General features: G+C 42.0%; 1 long non-coding RNA gene across 9 annotated transcripts in view; it reads left to right on the forward strand.

Moving 5' to 3' along the window:
- Positions 1-22,185, forward strand: part of LOC135092666 (uncharacterized) — a 221,275-nt gene that overhangs the window by 80,975 nt on the left and 118,115 nt on the right. For 6 of the 9 annotated variants that reach the window (XR_010262986.1, XR_010262987.1, XR_010262988.1 and 3 more), the window contains one exon: positions 3,068-3,165. This is a non-coding gene — a long non-coding RNA (uncharacterized LOC135092666). Of the gene's footprint in view, positions 1-2,354; positions 2,470-3,067; positions 3,166-22,185 lie in introns of all 9 variants that reach the window. The other 3 variants (XR_010262993.1, XR_010262989.1, XR_010262992.1) reach the window with 1 other exon arrangement.

Here is a 22,185-nt window from a genome sequence, read left to right on the forward strand (position 1 = left end):
CACACACACACACACACACACACACACACACACACACACACACACACACACACACACACACACACACACACACACACACACACACACACACACACACACACACACACACACACACACACACACACACACACACACACACACACACACACACACACACACACACACACACACACACACACACACACACACACACACACACACACACACACACACACACACACACACACACACACACACACACACACACACACACACACACACACACACACACACACACACACACACACACACACACACACACACACACACACACACACACACACACACACACACACACACACACACACACACACACACACACACACACACACACACACACACACACACACACACACACACACACACACACACACACACACACACACACACACACACACACACACACACACACACACACACACACACACACACACACACACACACACACACACACACACACACACACACACACACACACACACACACACACACACACACACACACACACACACACACACACACATTTATTACTCATAACTTTCGAAATCCAGATATGATTTTTATATATTTTTTTTTATATATATATATATGTTTGCGGTCCTTATCGATCTATCTATCCTTTTGTTTACTTGTTACATCTATTATGTATTTATTTATTCATTTATTTATTTATTTACTTATTAATTTATTTTTGTGTCAATATATTTATCTTTTTATTTTATTTGTTCACGCCATTGTCAGTTTGTTCAGCCACGGCCTCGTAAAGTGTGGATGTGTGAAAAGATATTAACTGATGGACGATAAACAAGTAAATTATAACCGTGGAAATTAATACGGCAGTTGATAAAATGTGTAATTGTCAAGTGAAAGAAATGTGACACAGATCGTTTTTATCTCGTTGGGATGACGTGTGTGTGTGTGTTGTGTGTGTGTGTGTGTGTGTGTGTGTGTGTGTGTGTGTGTGTGTGTGTGTGTGTGTGTGTGTGTGCGCGTCCTTCACCAGGTTGTCACGATGGCACACACACGCACGCACACACACACACACGTCTGTTTCTGGTTATTATTATTATTATTATTATTATTATTATTATTATTATTATTATTATTATTATTATTATTATTATTATTATTATTTAGTAGTAGTAGTAGTAGTAATAACTTTATTAGAAATATTCATTTATTTCCACTACTACTACTACTACTACTACTACTACTACTACTACTACTACTACTACTACTACTACTACTACTACTACTACTACTATGATAAACATTTACATTGTTTTAGGGGTATATCTTTGTCTGCTTTAAACATATGAATCAAATTGCGTTTTCCTTCCTAGAAATTCGCGGATAATTCTTTTGTGTTGCGTTTTTGATCACTGGAATTCTGAAAAAAAAGTGTGCGTGCTATAAAAAATATTGTTTTTACTTTTTAGAATTGCTTAAATAGAATCACGTTATTTATACACAATAAAGTAAAGCAGCGAGAGGTAGTTATTTAAATCATTATCACCACCACCACCACCACCACCACCACCAGGCAAAATCAGGTCCTGAATTAATCCTTATGTGCATTAATTCTTCGTCTCTCACTCGGAAAGTTCACAATTTCTCTCTCTCTCTCTCTCTCTCTCTCTCTCTCTCTCTCTCTCTCTCTCTCTCTCTCTCTCTCTCTCTCTCTCTCTCTCTCTCTCTCTCTCTCTCTCTCTCTCTCTCTCTCTCTCTCTCTCTCGCTCTCGCTTTAAATTAATATAGTTTGATTTTAGGAAAAGGATAAAAGAAATCACGTATTGGTTCACGTTTTGCTGCATTTACTTGATGATATTGAGTGCGCAGCAGACTTCTCCGAGGCTGTGCTGGTCACTGACACATAATAAGGTCAGAGACTCGAGTTTACGTGTTTAGTGACCGAAATTTATATGGACTAAGGGTACAAGGAAGGAGGAGGAGGGAATACAAAGGATTAATACAGGAAAGTTTTGGGAACAGGGACTCAAGTTTACATGTTCACAAGTTTGTTGAGAAAAAGATACATAAAATACGGGTAAAAAAAAGAGTTTGGTACCGATGTTCTTGTACTGTGACTAAAATAGTAATAATAATAATAACAATAGTAATATTATTAATTTGTACTTATCCCTCCTTCACCTGTTCTTTTTTCCTCCCTCCCTTTCTCCGTCCCTCGCTCCCTCCCTCTCTGCCTCTTTCCTTCCCTTCCTTCTCCTTTTCCCACCTTTCTCCCTTTCCTTCATTCCTTACTGCTCCCACATCCCTCCTCCTCCCTCACCACCTCCTCTTTTCCCCTCCCGCAGGTGTCCTCTTCGACCTGCGAGTTTACAGCCTCTGGTATGGGCCACTTGGGCTTAACGCAGAGTCACTGGTCGGGAATCATACCGTTAAAGGGAAACAATGTCCGGAGTGGCGGCGGTGAGGCTTACGGCGCTACTCTCGCTACTCTTTCGCTACTCTTTAGCTACTCTTTCGCTACTCTTTCGCTACTCTCTCCTTCACTTTTATCTTTTCATTGACACATCAGAATTTTTTTTTTTTGCTGTTTTACCTCATTTTTTTTTTTTTAATTATTCGTTGGGCTTCCTTTTGTCTGCAGTGCGGTGGTGATTAGGCGACTGTTTTGCTGTGTGTGTGTGTGTGTGTGTGTGTGTGTGTGTGTGTGTGTGTGTGTGTGTGTGTGTGTGTTATTTCTTAATAGGTAATTCATGTTTGTTTATCTGTCTGTTACTCTGTTTCTTTGTCCGTCTGCCTGTTTATCTCTCTCTCTCTCTCTCTCTCTCTCTCTCTCTCTCTCTCTCTCTCTCTCTCTCTCTCTCTCTCTCTCTCTCTCTCTCTCTCTCTCTCTCTCTCTCTCTCTCTCTCTCTCTCTCTACTATATTTAAACCAATTATCTGGCTATTACTGAAATTTTACTGTATTCTTTTAAACTTACCGTGTTGAGAAGACCATTTTTACTTGGCGTTCCCTGAGATTCCTTCTTGTTGATGAATAATTCTCTTCTCTTTCTTTACAGGGCAGCTTCCTCCTTCTCCTCCTCCTCCTCCTTTTGATTTACGTGTTTGGGTTCTTTCCTCGTGGTTATAAGTGACGCCACTCTTCAGCATCACACAGGTAAGGAATATGACATCTCTCCTTGTGTTTATATGGAAGTGTTGTTGTTGAGACGTGAGATGCTAAGAAAGAATCCATTGAAGTGACTACCTCTCCTGCAACAAGTCCCTCGCTGCTCTACACCCACTACTGCCCAGCCACTCCCAGCCACCCACAGTCACTGCCCCGCCACTCCCAGCTGCTCTTAGCCTCCCAGCCACTCCCCAGCCTCTCAACCACTCCCTGCCACCTCCAAGCTACTGTCCAGCCACTCCCAAGCCACTATCCCGCTTCTCTCAGCCACTCCCCTGCCACTCCCAGCCACTGTCCCTCCCCTCCGAGTGTTTGATATATGAGTGGAAAGAAACGCCAGTCCAAGTGAAAGGCGGCAGGTGGGCGCCATTGGGTGGTGGCTGTGCCGCTTTAATGTAAGCAGAGCAAAGAATCTCGCTATTACGGTGTTAAGAGCGACTTTTACCGGACGAAGACAGTTTTGTCAGCTGAATGAAGGCAGTCTGCTATTTAATGACGGGGGAAAAAGCTTGTGTGTGTGTGTGTGTGTGTGTGTGTGTGTGTGTGTGTGTGAAGGTAGGTAGGTAGGTAGGAACGCTTTACACAGAAATGGACCCTGAGTTTTGTGTGTGTGTGTGTGTGTGTGTGTGTGTGTGTGTGTGTGTGTGTGTGTGTGTGTGTGTGTGTGTGTGTGTGTGTGTGTGTGTCAGCACGTCCTAAAAATAGGTAGTATTCATGAAGCAAGACTTATTTCTGAATTTCTGAAAGGCAATTTTTTTCTTTGCTCTCTACTGCGTATAGTGAATGAAGGTTAAATATTGCAGGCTTCTTGGCTTGCCCGTGTTGAAGTAATTTTGTATCCTCTCTCTCTCTCTCTCTCTCTCTCTCTCTCTCTCTCTCTCTCTCTCTCTCTCTCTCTCTCTCTCTCTCTCTCTCTCTCTCTCTCTCTCTCTCTCTCTCTCTCTCTCTCTCTCTCTCTCTCTCTCTCTCTCTCTCTCTCTCTCTCTCTCTCAATAGATAGATAGATAGACAGATAAACAGAGAGACAGACAAATATATAGACAGACAGATAGCTAGAAAGGTAGTTAGACATACATACAAATAAATAGATAGATAGATTAATAGAGACATACAAATAGACGGACAGACAGCTAAGTAGGTAGATAGATAGATTAATTAACATATAAAGACAAACAGACATAGATAGATTGGTAAATAGATAGAAAGATAATGTAGATTAATAGACGAACAGAAAGACAGACAGCTAGACAGACAGACAGACAGACGGACGGACACAAGCACCACCACCCGCGCAGCCTTAGTAAGTGTTTGGTGCGATCGCTCACAAGACACAGATGTATAGCTCAAGGCAGCTCATATTTCACTCAACTATTCATGCCCTTCATTACTCACCTGTTCATCTTTCATCTGCCTCCTCCTCCTCCTCCTCCTCCTCCTCCTCCTCCTCCTCCTCCTCCTCCTCCTCCTCACGTATCCCTGTCTATTGCTCTCATCTCTTCCCTTATCCATCACTCTCTGCTTCTTCCTCTCTCCTTCCTTAATTCTTCCTCTTCTTCCTTCTCTTCTTCCTCCTCATACTCCTCATCCTGCTATTCCTTGCCTGTTTCAATTTATTTCCTCTCTGCCTGGTCCTCTGTCTTTCCTTAAATTTCCCTCTTCTTCTTCTCCTCCTCCTCCTCCTCCCTGTCTTTCCCTCTCTTCTCTTTCCCTATCCATCCTATCTCCTTTCTCTTCTTCCATTCTCATCCCATCTCCCTCTTTTTCTCCCTTTCCTTCACTCTTTCCTTCTCCTGCATCCCTTCTTCCTTCATTATTCTGCCTCTCTCTTCCCTGCTCCATTCCCTTCATTCAGTCCATTCCTACCCCTCCCGTCTCTCTCCTTCCCCTCCTCCCCCCACCTCCCGTCCTTTCCTGCCTCGTGGCTTCTACTCGTCTTCTTGTTCAAGCAGCCACGATCCATCTCGCAGCCAAATCAGTCTGGTCCTGCCTCGCCTTTATTAATGTTCGGTACATCAATCGCCGGTGACACAGCCTCTTCTTACTCCACACGCCTCCTTCGTGATGCAATATAGCGATAGAGGCTCCAGGCAGGCACACGGGGAGGATGGTGGTGGTGGTGGTGATGGTAGAGAGAGAGAGAGAGAGAGAGAGAGAGAGAGAGAGAGAGAGAGAGAGAGAGAGAGAGAGAGAGAACGAGCGAACAAGAGCGAACGAGAGAGAGAAAGGGAACGAGCGAGAGAGATGGCGAGCAAGCGAGACAGCGAACGAACGGGAGAGTGAGAGCGAGAGAGGAGACACGGAGAAAAAGCCTGATTGATAAAGCCAGAAGGAAACTGTATCTTTTTCATCCTTTGCGCTTTTGTATTCGTGACGCGATCAGTTTGGGACGGAGAAAGAGGAAGAGGGGGAATTAGGTTAAGGGAGAGGACGCGAGAAGGGAGAAGATGGGATAAGGAAAGGAGGAGAGGGTGAAAAAGTAATAGGGATAGGAGGGAAGAAGAGACGCAGGATTAAGGAGGATAAGAAGAGGATGAGGAGAGGAGGAGGGAAGGTTATGTGTGACAGGATGTGTTGGGGCAGGAAGGTAGAACGGAAGGCGGGGGGGAGAGGGCGAAGTTTAAAGAGTAAGGAGTGATAGGAAGGAATAAATAGTGAAATATATGGGTGATGGGATGATACTGTGACACGGGTTTTAAGGGTGTTTTTGTGGTTCTACTGACATATTAACAAGATTTCTAAATTGTTAATAGGAGAAACACTCATGAGAACCCAGTTGATCATCTTAGTGGCGTTTGAAAATAGTGGTGAGAGAGCAAAGCCTCTCTGAATACAAGTCTTTTGTCCTCACCGAGGCGGCCACCAAAGCCAGCCAGCCAAAGGAAACCGAGCAAATAAACACGAGCTCTGTTTTTCACGTTTTACTGAAGTTTGTGGCTTTTTATGGAGAATTTTCAGCTGCCAGGTAGCGAGAGAGAAAAAGAATTAGGGAGAGAGTGAGAGGGTATGAGCAAAAGGAAGACTAGGAAAGGGGGATGAAAAGGGTATGAGGAAGGGAATGGAGTTGGGAATGAGGAGGAATAAGTGAATGTTGACGCGTCCTTCGAGGGTCGCAGGTGACAGCTTGAAAAAAGGGATGCCGAGGCTGTGACATGAAAGGAATGTACTGCACCGATCCTGGATTTTTAAGGGGAATAAACAGGGCTGAGTTTGGTGCTACCTTAATACCTAGACTGGAAAACGGTATTAGTGCCACGCTGCACCTCAAAATAGTGTCAAACCAAAATAGTGTTAAACCAGTATACCACCCCAGTAACCAGTACCACAGCTTATCCCAGTACCACACGTCATCTTACACCTGCATCTTGCCGCACCTCATCTCACACCAGTACCTGCCCAGTGCCACGCCACACTTCACACACGCCGCGCCATTAATTACAGTTAAGGATCATAGCGCAGTGTCAGCCAGCCAGTGCAGGTCTCGTTAGGGTCAGTGTGTCCCGTCAGCTGCCACACTCCTGATGCAATAACCGCGTGCTGAATTACGCCACTCCTGCAGCCAGACTGTCCACCGTATTCTGAAACACTTCCGCGCTGCACCTCCACTACTTTGAAAAGGTGCTTATTCTAAAAAAATTGGCCACTTCCACGAGAACAGGACGAATAATATGTGTCCTTTGAAAATAATCGTTCTGGGAGAACAAAGCGTTTTAAAAATACTACTATTAGTGACAAATGAAGGTCCTTATTCTCAAAATTTCGGTGTCTTACCTGGACTACTCTCAACTGGCGCTATTGGAAGCGATACAGGTTTTCAATGCTGATTTCATGATTGCAGTGATAGTAAAGCAAAAATTCGCTTGAAAACCGACTGAATAATCTCTGCTGCCTTTGAATTTGACACAGAGGTAATGAGCGGCCGCCGTGGTGAAGAATATGAGCCTGAGTGACGGACAAAAGATCACAGCAGGCGTGTATCGATTAAAATATCTTATTAATACTACGCTTTTGTCCCTCGCGCTGAGAGACAAAGGAGGCCAAGTGTAAATTTTTAATCACCTGGCATGAAATGAAGAGGTCGCTGGCGAGGCTGTGTTTAGCCAGACGAGGGGGAGACTGGGCGCTCTCTCTCTCTCTCTCTCTCTCTCTCTCTCTCTCTCTCTCTCTCTCTCTCTCTCTCTCTCTCTCTCTCTCTCTCTCTCTCTCTCTCTCTCTCTCTCTCTCTCTCTCTCTCTCTGGCAGGTTAGCGACGAACACAAAAGAACACAAATGAAGAACATACCGTGGAAATTCTCTTGGTCCCAACTGTTTGAAAGAGAGAGAGAGAGAGAGAGAGAGAGAGAGAGAGAGAGAGAGAGAGAGAGAGAGAGAGAGAGAGAGAGAGAGAGAGAGAGAGAGAGGAGGGGGGGCGAGGTGTTACTGAGTTAAGCATTAAGATAGGCGAGGCTAATCATGTTGCCTTCAGCCTGTTAACAGTGTATTATCATAATACAGTATACACGTGTAGAGAGAGAGAGAGAGAGAGAGAGAGAGAGAGAGAGAGAGAGAGAGAGAGAGAGAGAGAGAGAGGTAGTTTCAATATCCTCAAGCTGTAAAGTTAAGGTAATTCACAATGATGGGATGCTTTTAAAACCTAAATTGTACGGCCGATATACTGTCCTGACTCACACACGCTGACGACTCACGGAAGGAGCCAAACTGCTGCCCTTTGCTAAATACAAGAAAACTCCTGAATGACTCGACGGCAGGGCGGGAGGGCGGGGCGTGCACGTACTACAGTAGAATTACACCCCGCTCCAGGCTCACCTTGGCTCTCAGTAATAGCGGCATTAGCGGTGTGTGCAGTACGATTACCCTGTATATAACATTAATGGAGCCGCTCTGCAAAGCCTCGCTATTTTAATATACAAAAGCGACTCGTACTGACATCAAAAGCTGGTTGGTGGCGGCTCCGGGATGCGATGCTCCGATCACTGACACTGCCCTGGGTTGTGATGTATCTGCCATTGAATTTTCAGTTTTTATTTATTTATTTTATTTATTTTTCCTTTTGGTAGGGGGCCATGAAAGAACAATCTATTAATTTATTATGTAGGAGGGGCTATAAAGGTTTAAAAATACCTAATCTAAGTTAAGAAATGTGCCCACTTAGATGAAATTAGCTGCCCACTTACATGAAAAGATATCCACTTAGGTAGAAAATACACAATTGGGTAAAACATTCCTATTTAAGGTTATAAAAATGCCCACTTAGGTAAAACAAACGCTCACGTATTCTAGCGCTTAATTTGCTTGTACTTCCTCGTTAATAAAGTAGAAATCCTGTTAATCTGCCACTACAACCATAAAGACAATGGCCACTTAAGTACAAAAACACCCACTTAATTCTGATCACCTTCCATTAACACGCACTGTCTCGTATATGTCATGACGCGAGGTGGACCGAAATTCTGAATGATATAAACCCACCATTGTGCCCTTGAGGGATTTACTGAATTCTGACGAGTGTGTAGTTGTCTGATATAACTAACAAGATTTGCTATTGAAGGAAGGAGGTTGAGGTGAAGACAGAGTGAAATTTAGAGATGGAGGTGCAGAAGTGAATGATATGGAGAGGTGGAGGAGAAAGCAGGTTGTGAAATTGAGATATAAAGAAGACAGGTAGTGAAATAGGTAGGTGGAGGTAGACGGGTAGTGAAATGGAGAGGTGGAGGTGAAGACAGTGAGTGAAATGGAGAGATGAACTTGAAGCGGAGTTGTAAGGAATAACAGCATATGCAGTGGATACAATGCATATATATAACCTGGACTCTTGCCCGGCACCGACCCCTGACACTTGGATTCCAGCTTCTGTTTCACCTTATTGAATCAGAGGAGGACGTACAGTGAAGACGAAAATATAAAGATTAAGTAAATAGGGAAAGAAAGAATAAACAGAAATTGCTGATTTTATATTTTTATTTTATCTATTTTTTCATGATGTTGAAAAATGTAGAAATCATGTTAATCTCTCACCAGAATCGTGAAAACACCCTCACAAACACGTGTAACTTCACCACGACTGTTTGTAAAAGCCACAGAGATGATTAGCCGGATTTTCAAGAGCGTTTCCCTTGTTAATAATGTTGAAATATTGTCAATTTTTCAATAGATTCGTAAAAACATCATTAAAAACCCGTGCCACTTCACCTGGAGTCTTTTCAAAGCAGTGGAGATGCGGCGCAGAAATGTTTCAGAATATGTTCCACGGAGCAATGCGGGGCGGGTCGGGGCGGGATCTCAGGAAGCAGGAACAGAATAATAACAACACGCACATTCGCTGCTCAAGGTCCGGAGCATTACAATTACGAGATAGTTGATTTAAAACGCAGTAAAACACGCCGTGAAATTCTCTTTGCTACGCACTGTTAGGGATACCCAGCAATTAGCGACCATTGAGAGCACACGGAGAGGGTGGAGGGAGGGAGTCTTGCATGCGAAATTACCCTTGTACTCATCACGTGACTCGCTACTCTTTGAGAAACACGAATACTCTGTTGCTGAAGGCATGAATAACTAACACGTTTCACTCGTTTTGTGTGTTAAAGCTGCGTTCACCACCACGATAAAACAAGCGGGTGTAGTCGAGGTACATAAGAACAAAAGAAAATAAGGGAAACTATAAAAAAAGCCTAACCTAACCTAACCTAACCTAACTACCCTAACATGTGGCAGTCTCTGTACTAAACATGCCTACCTAATTTAAATCTGTAATCTACATCCATAAATTTGTCTAAGCTTCATTTAAAGCTCCCTAATGACTCAGCAAAGATAGTTAGGCAGGTGAACATAGCTTGAACGGTAAATATCTCTGGCTATCTTGTATTATTAGTACTAGTTAAGTATTAATTTTAGTCTCAGCCTCCACTAGTTAAATGCTCCAATCGTCACTTAGTACTGTAAGCTTCTCAATCTCCATCATTTAGCTTATCATCATCTATCAGTTAAACTTTAAACTTTCTAGTCCGTACTTGCTAAACTTTCGTACCTTCATCAGTTAAGCTTCAGAGCGGCGTATATACGTGCGTCTGTTTTAATTTTGCTCACTGTACATCTTAATTTCCTCTGAATCTGCCCGGGCGAGGGAGGAGGCAAGGTTATAGTAAATTTGCCATACTCTTTTGGTCCCATCAGTCAGCCAGCATTATTTGGCAGTGCTGTGGACAATATTCTGACGACGTGACGTGTGTTGTTCCAAACTGAAGCAAAACCCTGGACTCAATCATTACATACCATTGCGTTATTAGAGTGTGTAGTACAGACTGCCTGCCATAATGCCCTTTTACTGTCCTTCATCCTGACAGCACCTCTACTTTGTCTTTCCTTTTCCGTGCCGGAGTGACAGTCTTGTGACGTCTGTGTATTGAGCGTCATCTCCCTCTGTGATCATCCCTGGTCGGGTACTCGGCCCCTATCCGTCCACAGTGTACTTTGAAAGCTGCTTTACTTGATAAGAACATCAGAATATAAGAGTAAGCAGGTGTTTGTAACCACAGAGACCTTACACGTAGCAGTCTCTTTATAATACTTATTTATCTATATCCATCTATGATCCTTTTCCAAAAACTTTCCTAAACTTCTGGCTGTCAGTGATCGTGTTGTATATAATCTTTTAAAGCTTCATTTTGACTCGGCGCTAACAGTCTGAGTACTGATTCCATTCCAATCATCTGTCAGTATCTGAGAACCAGTTTCTTCATATCTCCTTGTTGAATCTAACTTTGTCAAGCTTGAACCATTAGTTTTTCTATATTGGTTACTAATCTTAGGAATTTTATGTACGAGTATATTCCGATTTGCTGACCGTAAGAGGGTGAGCAGCCTGTCAGTGAGCTCACTAAATAGGATGAGGCAGTAGACACCTGCCAAAACGGTAATTACTCCCAGTGAGGCGTTGGGCACAAGATCAGGGGGTGCTGCGAACTTATCAGTGACCCAGCTGAGGCGGGGCGTCTACTCGAAACTATTGCACTACAAGTTATGTCAGTCAGTCGGAGGTGACCATAGTACTAGAGAAATGTTTCGTTTCTATACAGACACTGAAAACAGTCCTGATGAGGGAGTAAAGTGTTTCAAAATATGGGGCAGGGTGTCTACAGGGAACTATCGCACTACAAGTTATATCAGTCAGTGCGAGGTGACTAGAGAGCAAGAGGTGTTTGGCTCCCGTACAGACACAACGGCGACGAACGACTGCACTGCTGTGTGTGTGTGTGTGTGTGTGTGTGTGTGTGTGTGCTGGCTGCATACGTGATACTGAAGGAAAAGAAAACATTTACATACTGTATAGGTGAAAATGAGGTTACGGAACAAAGCTTATGGGGGTTACAGTCAAAATTTCAGCGCAGTGCAGTGTGTCTGTAGAATCGTCATAGGTCAGAAAAACAGAGAAAAAGAAAACAGCATATCCAAACATTGCGGCGTCTTGTGTTCACAAGCTGTAGCAGACACCAATGTTATGTATGCTCAAGGGTGTTTTCATGAGTCTAGTGGTAGTTGAACAAGGATTCTGCGTCAGTATTGGATAAAGGAGACCCATGAATCTGACAAGTTATATATATAGTCTTTGAGAATATTCCTTATGGGAGAAGAAAAGTGATTAAAAATATGTGCCCAAGACAAATAGCTACACAAGTATTCACTCTACCCTGGAAGAGCGGAAGTGGTTCGGTGGTTCAGTGTTTGTCTACGTAACCAGTTTCCGAGCACTGCTTCAGTACTTCATTCCGAGACATTGAACGAGATTCCCCTCCCTCACACACACACACACACACACAAGAAAATAGACTTAAAGGAATAAAAGAAAAGTGTTGCAAAGGCTACACCCCGAAATGTTATTTCGTAGGTCCTGTGTTCAGAAACGACTACTTTCAAATGCCACAGAGATTAGTCGGGCTCCCAAGAATGTAGAAATTATGTTAATCTGTCATTAGAACCATAAAAAGAAAAAAAAAACATCGTCAGAAGCCCGTATAGCTTCAAGTAAAACACTGTGAATGTACTGGAGGTCCAGCGCCCGCGTGTTTCAAAATATGGACCCTGATCTGAGTGACGGTGCAGAACAAACACTTAAGCCAAACCATATGATGTAAAACAGAGTAAATATATCCAATAGAATTATCTTCCTGGTGGTTCTTGAGCTGTCGTGGTGAAAACCGGCGTGCCTTCCTGCCATCACCTCCCTCCCCACACACAATCCCTCCGTTTGGCGACACGCACGCAATCTAATGAAGTCTCCGCTCGTCGTCAGTCGCCAGAGCCCCGCAATCCCCCGCTCGCTGCTGAAGGACGGCCTCTCGCAGCCCCGAGCCCCGTCACCCGCTGGAAGATCAAAAGTCAGACACGAGTGAGCGGCGCTGAGCCTCCGCCACTCACAGCCAAATTTAAAGAAGGATAAAGCACCACCAGTGGAGAGCTGCCGTCGCTCAACAACCACTCCACCTCCACCTCCGCTTCCACCACCACCACCAACCCTCCGCCATCACCACCCAGCTCATCAATCCCTCCTACTTCACCACCACGGCCAGCCTTTCGCCTCCTCCATCACCACCACAACTGCCACCACTAATACCAGCCTTCCACCATCGCCACCGCCACCACTACCACCACCGCCTAGCTCATCCAGCTCCTAGCAGCACAACACGAAACAAAGGCATCTACTTCATGTATTTTGATGAGTTAAGTAAATATTTACGTCAGATCTGTTGGCATTAAAAATATATATATACATGCTGCACAAAAACGTAAAATTAATGAAATTTTGAAAATGTCAGAATTTTACCATTTTGTTGCCATGAATGTGAAAGCTTTTTTTTTTTTTTTTTCCCCGAGAGAAAGTGTAGATTACGTTTAAATGTTTCATAAAGCGTGCATTATTATATTTCGTAAATGTATAAACGAAGTGACACATGCAAACAAATTCAAAAGAAAAAGTACAATACGAGCAGGGGAAAAAAAAAAAGGAAAAAAGTAGTTTCACACCACACACACACACACACACACACACACACACACACACACACACACACACACACACACACACACACACACACACACACACACACACACACACACACACACACACCAGAAGAATTACGCCATGAATCATAAAATCTAGTGCCTCTTCGTGTCGTCCCGGGAAGTCATTAAAGCTGATGAAGTTCATTGTTGACTCACTGCACCTCTCAGCCTCGCCTCGCCTCGCTGCGGGAAGGGCAGGGTGAACCATTCCTGCCCTGCGTTGCCCCGGGACTGCCTAGCGGCGGCATCTTTTCCTCAGCGGTCCCTTCCCTAATTCATAATGTTGATAGTAAAGGAGAGGGGAAATGTACGTATGGTGGAATTCAGGAAGGGATGGGTAGTGATACAGTGATACGCAGGGTAGGGTTATGAAAGAGATTGGTAGTGATGTTTGCTACTCCTTTACTAATTCATAATGCTAATAGTATAAGATGGACACGTGTTTAATTATGGTAGAGTTTAGTGATAGCGATGACATCCAAGTGTGGGTGGCATGAGCGTCTCCTGTCAGGGCGTTCAAGGTCGATGCGGAGACTGGCAGGGTGAGGCATTATTTAGAACGCGGTATCGAAAGGGCAGTTTGAAGCTTCACCTCACTGTAACTCCTCTCCTCGTCCTTCTGTTCTTTCAGTCATTCTCTGGTGTCTTAACCTTCTCTCCCTGCCTCGCCAGACATCGCCAGTAAACAGGTGGTAATGTAGCTTGAGGCAAAGGGCTTACATTAAGCTCTCGTCAAGAAGAGGGTGAAAATTGACTAACAGGAGGAGGATAGCGAGGTGAAGTTCCTTTCGGTCAGTGTTTGAGCCAAGAATCGTGTCTGCAGTTGATAATGGTTCACGATACTTTTTCTTGTCAGGGTTCTGGGTCGTCTCCTTGCTCTTGTTGATCAGTAACATTTTTCCGGTGTAACAAAGCAATACTGAATCCCGAAGGTTTATAAGGCATGGCAATCCTGAACCGAAAATCGGCACCACGCATGATTCTTCTGGGCTCGGCGGCACAGCCAGGCGTATGACGCAGTGCGAGTTCTGCCGGGCTGATTCTTCCCTATACGGGCTTCCCTTGGCGCTCCTCGTTCTATAATACTCAAATCGTTTCTTACCGCGTCTTAAAAGATTATATTTGTGGTATTATATATCAGTTAGTTGCCTCTTGATGGCTGTGATCCAGCGCGACACGTTGGCACGCTGCGCGGCGCTAACAGGTCACGGAGAGAGTTGACGCTCAGTGGCACTGAGCGAGTGACGGGTGATTGTGTGCGCGGCTCGCCACTTCCCCCGCCCGAGGAAGTTCAGAGGACCGACTTGTAGACTTGTAACTATGTAGCTTCGCCCTTATAGTTTTTGAAAAAAGTTAATGCAGTGCAGTTGATTACTACTGAAATAGTACTCCATGTTTTTACCGAGATTAGTGTGGCGGGGAATGTTGCAGAGTTGATACATGAATGGGAGTTTTAGTACAAGCGAACATTAGTTTGGCGACAACCACCTGTGAGTGTCTTGTGATCGCGTAGTGCTGCCTCCAGGTGCTGGCAGGCCCCTGTGGTGATGGGGGCCGCGCTGCACATACTGCTGCTCATCGCTCACGCAGCCCTCGCCGCCGCCACCAAGGCAGGTGAGTACAGCACAGGTGAACGCAGGGCGGCTCTCGGCCCGGGCTGCTACTGGCGGGCGAGGCTGACACGCACTGCCTCTCCTGTGGGATTATATTTGTAACTGTAATTGTCACACCTAATTTACTGAGTAGATAACAATTGCAAAGATATTGGCGTTTTTTTTTTACTCATTTTTCATTTTTTTCTTCAAATTTTGATGTTTGTTGGAAGCACCTCGGCAAACAAAACTATTTTTCTTTTATATTTTCAAAAGCTAACAGCCAGCCGATGCGCTTTCAATTAATCTGTTTGACGTTTCTGTTGTAAATCACCAGTTTATCTCTGCCTCCTCCTCCTCCTCCTCCTCCTCTACCTTCCCTCCAGAGCTAGCGATTTGCAACTGAAAAATGAAAGCAGATTAAAAACAAAAGGAAAAATGAACTAAAATGATGATTGTAAGGTATCATTAAGAGGGATTTGTGATGGAAATGGTAGGCACGGTAATGTAAAGGTCAATATCTATGCATAGTTACATATTGATTTATCGTAGTTGACCTCCCAAGTGAGACAGACAGGTGTAGTTTCGTAATGGTGCCGCCACTGTAGGGAAGACGTGGTATACTTTGTTAATCTTTTATTGTGATGCAGCACTTCGGCCACGTCACGTCATATTAGTTATTATTGGGCTGCGTCTGTCTGTCCCCAGTTAGTTACTCAGTTATCACAATACTCACCTTAGTTATTAGTTGGTGGGTCGCGTCTGTCAGTCTACCAGCAGTGATTTACCGACACATCTATCACAATAGTCACTTTCGTTATTACTCACTGGGTTGTCTCTCTCAGTCTACCAGCAGTTACTGAGTTACCACGATGCGGGCTTCATGTAGACATTAATTATTTTACGTTTACATGCGTTATTTCAGTTTGCCTTAGTTGCATGTGTGTGTGTGTGTGTGTGTGTGTGTGTGTGTGTGTGTGTGTGTGTGTGTGTTAGACTTTTGAAATAACTCAAAGGAAAGCAAGTGTTAAGCGTTTTTACAGAGATACAGTGTCCTGAGTTGGTTACACAATCACCACGGTCTCGCCTGTTCATGCTTCCACCATTGTGCGTGTGTTAGACTGTATTGGAATTATAGAACTAGCACATAAGAAAATGTTGAGTTTCTGGAACACGCGAGTACCTATGATTTCTGGAACTGTTTCTTGTTGCAATCCTTAGTCTCGCTTGTTCTTACCTCCAGGAAATTGTTGAAGCAGAAGATATTGAAGTAACCTTGAAACCTGGAAGCTAAAAAGGCTAACAGTTTTTTAGATGCACTGAAAATGCTCTGTATTTTTAAGCAGACTGGAAAATGTTACGTTTTTTGGAGAAAAAAATCCCAACTCTTTTTGGCAAGACTGAAAAAGGGCCAACATTTTTTGACACAATATTTCAGTGAGTGGTTACTAAGTCTTGCTTCATGTGTGTGTGTGTGTGTGTGTGTGTATGTGTAATCCTACATCGTATCTCTATTTTTAATAGACAGTAGTGGAAATGAGTGAGGTTTTCAGGGGTATTTATCAAGGACAGCGCATCATCAATGAGAAGACACACATGAAAACCCGACCTGAGTCTGGTCTTTGATAAAAGTCCTGATGAGAAAACAAGCAAAGCAAAATAACTTTTAACACATCTAAACATATTACAAAGGTTACAAGGGTGATTTTTTTTCTCAACCAATGAACTTTATTCTTAAACCTTTCGTCTTATTCTTGCAATTAACAGGCTCAAGTCGAAGTTACTGTAGTTTTCAAAGGTTATTAATGATTTTAGGGATAGAGTATTAATGACCATGCATCTTCAATGGGAAAACACGCATGAAAACCCGACCAATTATCTGTGTGGCCTTTGATAATAGTTCTGATGAGAGAACAAAGCGTTTAAGAACGCGAGCCATTAAGCGCTCTCCCTTGTTATAAGCTCTTTGTGTGCTGGCACACTGCAATGAATGAAGTACAGCGAATGTAGCAAGGTAGATTTTACAAGCGAAAATGTGAGGTTTGTTTTATTTTGAGTTGCTTGCAGTGCCTATGGTTAACCCTGAGGAAGATGCTATAATCTCATGGAGTTATTTAGTTTAACCACTACGCTGTGTAATGAATGAAATGTAACAAATATAGCTAAACTTTTTTTTACAAACTAAGATGCGAACTTTGTTTTATTTTGTTACTTTTTTTTTTTTTTATGTAGGAGGGGCACCGGCCAAGGGCAACAAAACTGTAATAAAGAAAAAGGCCTACTGAAGTGCTGGTCTCCGAACAGAATCAAAAGCGGTAGTAAAAAATTACAGGATAAGTGTCTTGAAACCTCCCTCTTGAAAGATCTCAAGTCATAGGAAGGAGAAAATACGGAAGCAGGAAGGGAGCTCCAGAGTTTACCTACAGTTAATTCAAAGCAAGATGCTATGATTTCATGGTTATTTAGCTTAATAAATACGCGGTGTAATGAATTAAATATAGCAAATGTAGCATGTTGTTTTTACAGACGAAGATGTTTAGGTTTGCTTACATTTAAGTAACGGAGTCCCAAAAATTAAGCTATAGAAACGTGGTATAATTTTTAGAGGTAACTTAGCTCAATCAGTACACGGGGCAATAATGTAGCAAAATATTTTTAGAGAAAAGATATGATTCTTTCTATTAAAAGTTAGTTGTAGTGTCTATAACTAACCAATAGAAAGGTGATATAATTTGAAGAGGTAATTTAGTTCAATCAATACACGGTCTCAAGTAAGTTCCGTGTGGGTGTTGGCAGACTGCTCTGAATTGTGGTAGAGACTTGCAGAAGGAAGAGGAAGGAAAGGTAGCAAGAAATCGAAAAAAAAAAAGGTATCAAACAGCTTTCCAATATACAGACGTTTATTTCTTAAGGTAATTGCTTTCTAAATCGTTACTGTGCTGTCACGTTTGTTCTTACCTGCGTGTGTGTGTGTGTGTGTGTGTGTGTGTGTGTGTGTGTGTGTGTGTTTAGTAGGTTATGATATTATAATACCAGTGCCGTTATGTATATTTAACTCTTAGAAAAAAAAAATTTTCCTAAACGGTTATAAGCATTTCTCTAAGCAATTTCCCTCGAGAGAAAAATATGGTAACCGCTTTCCTACATACAAGTAAAGGCATAACTTCTAAAATTAATATCCCTCATAATCATTAACCTATCTCACTATCTCTCAATTCTTACCTTCCTGTGTGTGTGTGTGTTAGCAGACTATAGTACTTCCAGTGTAACGTGCATTGCCTCCCTCACTCACTCTCTCGCTAGGGATACAAAAGGCACCTCATGCTGGGAAAACACAACGTATGATCGCCAGTTCCCTTGTGTTGGGGCTTAACAGGAGGTTGTTCCTTACCATTAGCGACCGTGCCAGGGAAATGACCGCGACGTTACGAGGTGCAAACTTTGTGAAGAATGCTGCCGCTACTTTTTCCTCTCTTCCTACCTGGGATAAACTTTGCGGGTGTGAAAGGAAATCTGAAAAAAAACGGTGCTGGGTTTGCGGGTGGAGGGAAGGAAAGAGGAGGTGTGGTGTGGTGGGTAAAAAGTGCAATGTTGAAGGAAGGAAAGTTATGTGTTCGAGTTGAAGGGAAAGAAGTGGAAATGAAGTTAACGAAGTGGGGAAGAAAGTGAGAGTGAGAGTGAGAAAGAAAGAAAGAGGAAAAGAGAAGGAGAGAAGAGAAGTCCGGATTTGTGCTGAGTGAATCTGAAATTAATTAAGTTACGCAAAGGCTAGTAATAACACGCACACACACACACGCACACGCACACACACACACACACACACACATACAGACACACACATGCGCGCACAGGTAGATAGATAAATACATTGATAGATTGACACCACACACACACACACACACACACACACACACACACACACACACCTATACATTACCTCATAAATACACACATACACATCAAACTCAAACGTATTAGTCATACACGCACGATATAAATTTAGCCAACAAACTACACAGGGACATGCAAAGCGTACACTGCACAACACAACACCACACTTCATTACACAGCTGGGAGGTGCGTGTGTGTGTAGTAATGCATACTTTTATTTACTTTCTTGTTGTCCTCGTTATTTTTCTCCAGCTATTGTTGTTGTTCGGCTCGTATCTTTTCTTCGTCCTCATCCTTTTTTTATCCTGTTCTTGATCTTATTCTTGTTTTTCTTTTTCTCTTCTTTTCAACTACTACTACTACTACTACTACTACTACTACTACTACTACTACTACTACTACTACTACTACTACTACTACTACTACTACTACTACTACTACTATGAAATAATGTGTAAAAATTGTATCACACCTAAAATTTGCCATTAGCTACGTCTAGATTGGACATGGTACTAAACCACCACCACCACCACCACCACCACCACCACCACCACCACCACCACCACCACCACCACCACATACACACGCACTTAATAGACTCCGCCTCGTGAAAAGTGTGCTATGTTTTGATGATAATTTTTCCCCCGTGAGGTATTTGCGTGAAAGGGAGCAGCGGCGCGGCGTGTGTAATATGATCGATGGCAAATTGAAGAGTCTAGGGTGTGGGAGATAAAAAATAGTGTTGGCAGGGAGTTAATTTTGACGTGAGCCTCGGGGCGGACGGGGCTGGGCGAGTGCTGCTTATGATGTTAGTGCTGTCACGGGGCGGGGAGTGCTGGGCTTGCCTTGCTTGGGGGAATGGGGGAGGGGGGGGTGAAACACGCTATGGTTATATGTACCGTACCGTACTTTGATAAACACACTATGGGTAGACTGTTATACTCTTTTACTCGTGTGATTTTGCTGCTGGTTGTTGTTGGAGAGTGGATGTGTTGTTCTTTGTGTTCTTTGTTGGTGGTTTTTGTGTTTTGATTTATTTTTATGCAGTATTTGTGTATTTCCGGGATGTAAACTATATTTGTAATAGTGAAATGTTAAAGGCTGCTGCCGTGGATTTTAACTTAAAGTATGGAAAATGAAAATGTGCCTTTAAAACTCAGACATTATATATAAAATGGATACGTGCTATGTATATTTTCGGTGTTCCTGATGGTAAAGTGTTGGTGAATGCCTCCATAGACTTAACAATGTATGGAAAGTACCAGTGTGCAAACTTAAGTGATATTTTTGAAGGATAAGTGTGTTATTGAATGTTCAGATGATGTTATAGATGGATGTTCTTTGAAATATAGAAAATGTTAACGTGCCTTGAATCATAAACTGAAATACTGTTGTTCTTGGTGTATAAAGTGATGGATGCTGCTCTTAATGCTGAAAAACAGAACGTTGAATATTGTAATGGCTAAAATTTCAAATAATATTCAGTGGAAAGTGTAAATGTGAAGAGAATCTCAGCAGAAAATGACTAGATACTGTGGAGGAAATTGTGGTGATTCGGTGAAGAAAAAGTAATGTATAAAACTGAAAACTAAACACAAGTGAATACCGGAATAAAAAGACTACAAAGGGAAAATTAGATTGGAGAAGGAAAGTGCAGTAGAAAAGTAAAATTAGATCTCGAGAAGAGGAAAACGTAGGTAAACGGATATAAAGGGAGAAAGAAAGAATGATACAATTTAACTCCACGAAAAGAAAGTCGGCTAAAAAAAACCTAGACTTGAAAGTAAAAAAAAAGAAGAAAATAGAATTCCAGTGAAAAAGACTAAAAAATGGAAACATGCCGGAGTAAAAAGCGACTCAAAAAAAAAAAAAAAAATAAGCAAGACATTTCTATTCCCAAAAGAGAGAGAGGAAAAAAAAGTTGATAACCAGGAGATTAAAAGAGAAAATGGAATCCGACGAAAAAAAAAATGCTTCTAAGGAAAAAAAAAAAAGGAGAGGTAGAAGACCAGACATCAAGGAAGAAAACTTACTAGACACAGATAAAAAAAAAAAAAACGCAATTCCAGAAAAGAAATCTCCGAAGAAAAAAAAAAAAAGGTGAGGTTTCGAAAAAAAAATAATAACCATGATAAGGAAAGAAAAGAAGGAAAAAAAAAACGAAATACTGATAAAAAAAAGTCACTGTAAAGGCAGAATGAAAAAAAAAGAACGAGATTATTTTATTACTGGGAAAAGATGATAAGAAAAAAAAGCAACAAAGAAGAAACCAAATCCTGTTAAAGAAAACATGAAAGAAGGAAAAAAAGAAGGAAAGAAAGAAAAGAAGCGAAATTCCAGCAAAAGGAAAGTCAAAAGGGTGAAAAAAGGCTATGAAGGGAAAAATAAAGAAAGTAAATTAGGACTACATCAAAACACGAGAAAGATAAGCGACGAGGGGAAAAAAAATAAGGAAACGAAATTGCAGAAAAAAAAGACGCGAAAAGGGAAAAGATCGAAAAAATAAATTACCTACGAGAGGAAAGAAAGAAAAGAAAAAAATAACAACAGAAAAACACGAAACAAAATTGAAAGAAAAGTTACTCGTTAAAGGAAAAAAAAAGAAAAAAAAAGAAAAAAAGTACATACAAGTTTCTAATGACAGAAAAACAAGAAAATGTACGACAGGCAAAATTACATAATGATAAAAAAAAAGTTCAGAGATGAAAAGAAAAAAAAGTCAGGGTAAGATCTTAGGAAAAGCTATAGCAAATAATGAAGAGTGATAAGAAGAAAAGACTGGAAAATTTAACGATCAGGTGAAATCGTGTGATAGGAAAAGAAAACCAGATATGGAGAAAGAAATCGTACCTGATAACGAGAGAGAGAGAGAGAGAGAGAGAGAGAGAGAGAGAGAGAGAGAGAGAGAGAGAGAGAGAGAGAGAGAGAGGCAAAAAAGACTAGAAGAAATCGACTTGGTAAAGGGAAAAAAGAGGAAAAAAGTGACAGGGGAAAACGAGATCTCGGGAAAAAACAAAAGGTAAGCTAGTAATAAAAAAATAAATAAATAAATAAAAGGGAAAAACTAGAGATGAGAGACGGGAATCAGATGTCGGAAAAGAAAACGGAGATAACAAGAATATAAAGAAAAAAGTTGGGAAGAGGAAACTAAACAAAAAAAGAAACTGAGGAAAAAAGTCAAGAATAAGACTAGAAGAAAGAGGAGTAAAAAAAAGAAAGAAAAGAGGAGGAAAAGGGAGAAAAGAAAGAAAATAAAATAAAAGAAAAGAAAAAGAGAGGAAGAAAGAACAAAGAGAGACAAGAAAGAATTGAGAACTAGACGAGAGAGAGAGAGAGAGAGAGAGAGAGAGAGAGAGAGAGAGAGAGAGAGAGAGAGAGAGAGAGAGAGAGAGAGAGAGGAGCAACAAGAAAAACGTGACAAGAAGAAAGGGATATAAGAAAACAACAACAACAACAACAACAACAATAG

Source organism: Scylla paramamosain, chromosome 40 (genome assembly GCF_035594125.1).
Source record: "Scylla paramamosain isolate STU-SP2022 chromosome 40, ASM3559412v1, whole genome shotgun sequence".
Classification (NCBI taxonomy): Eukaryota; Metazoa; Arthropoda; class Malacostraca; order Decapoda; family Portunidae; genus Scylla; species Scylla paramamosain.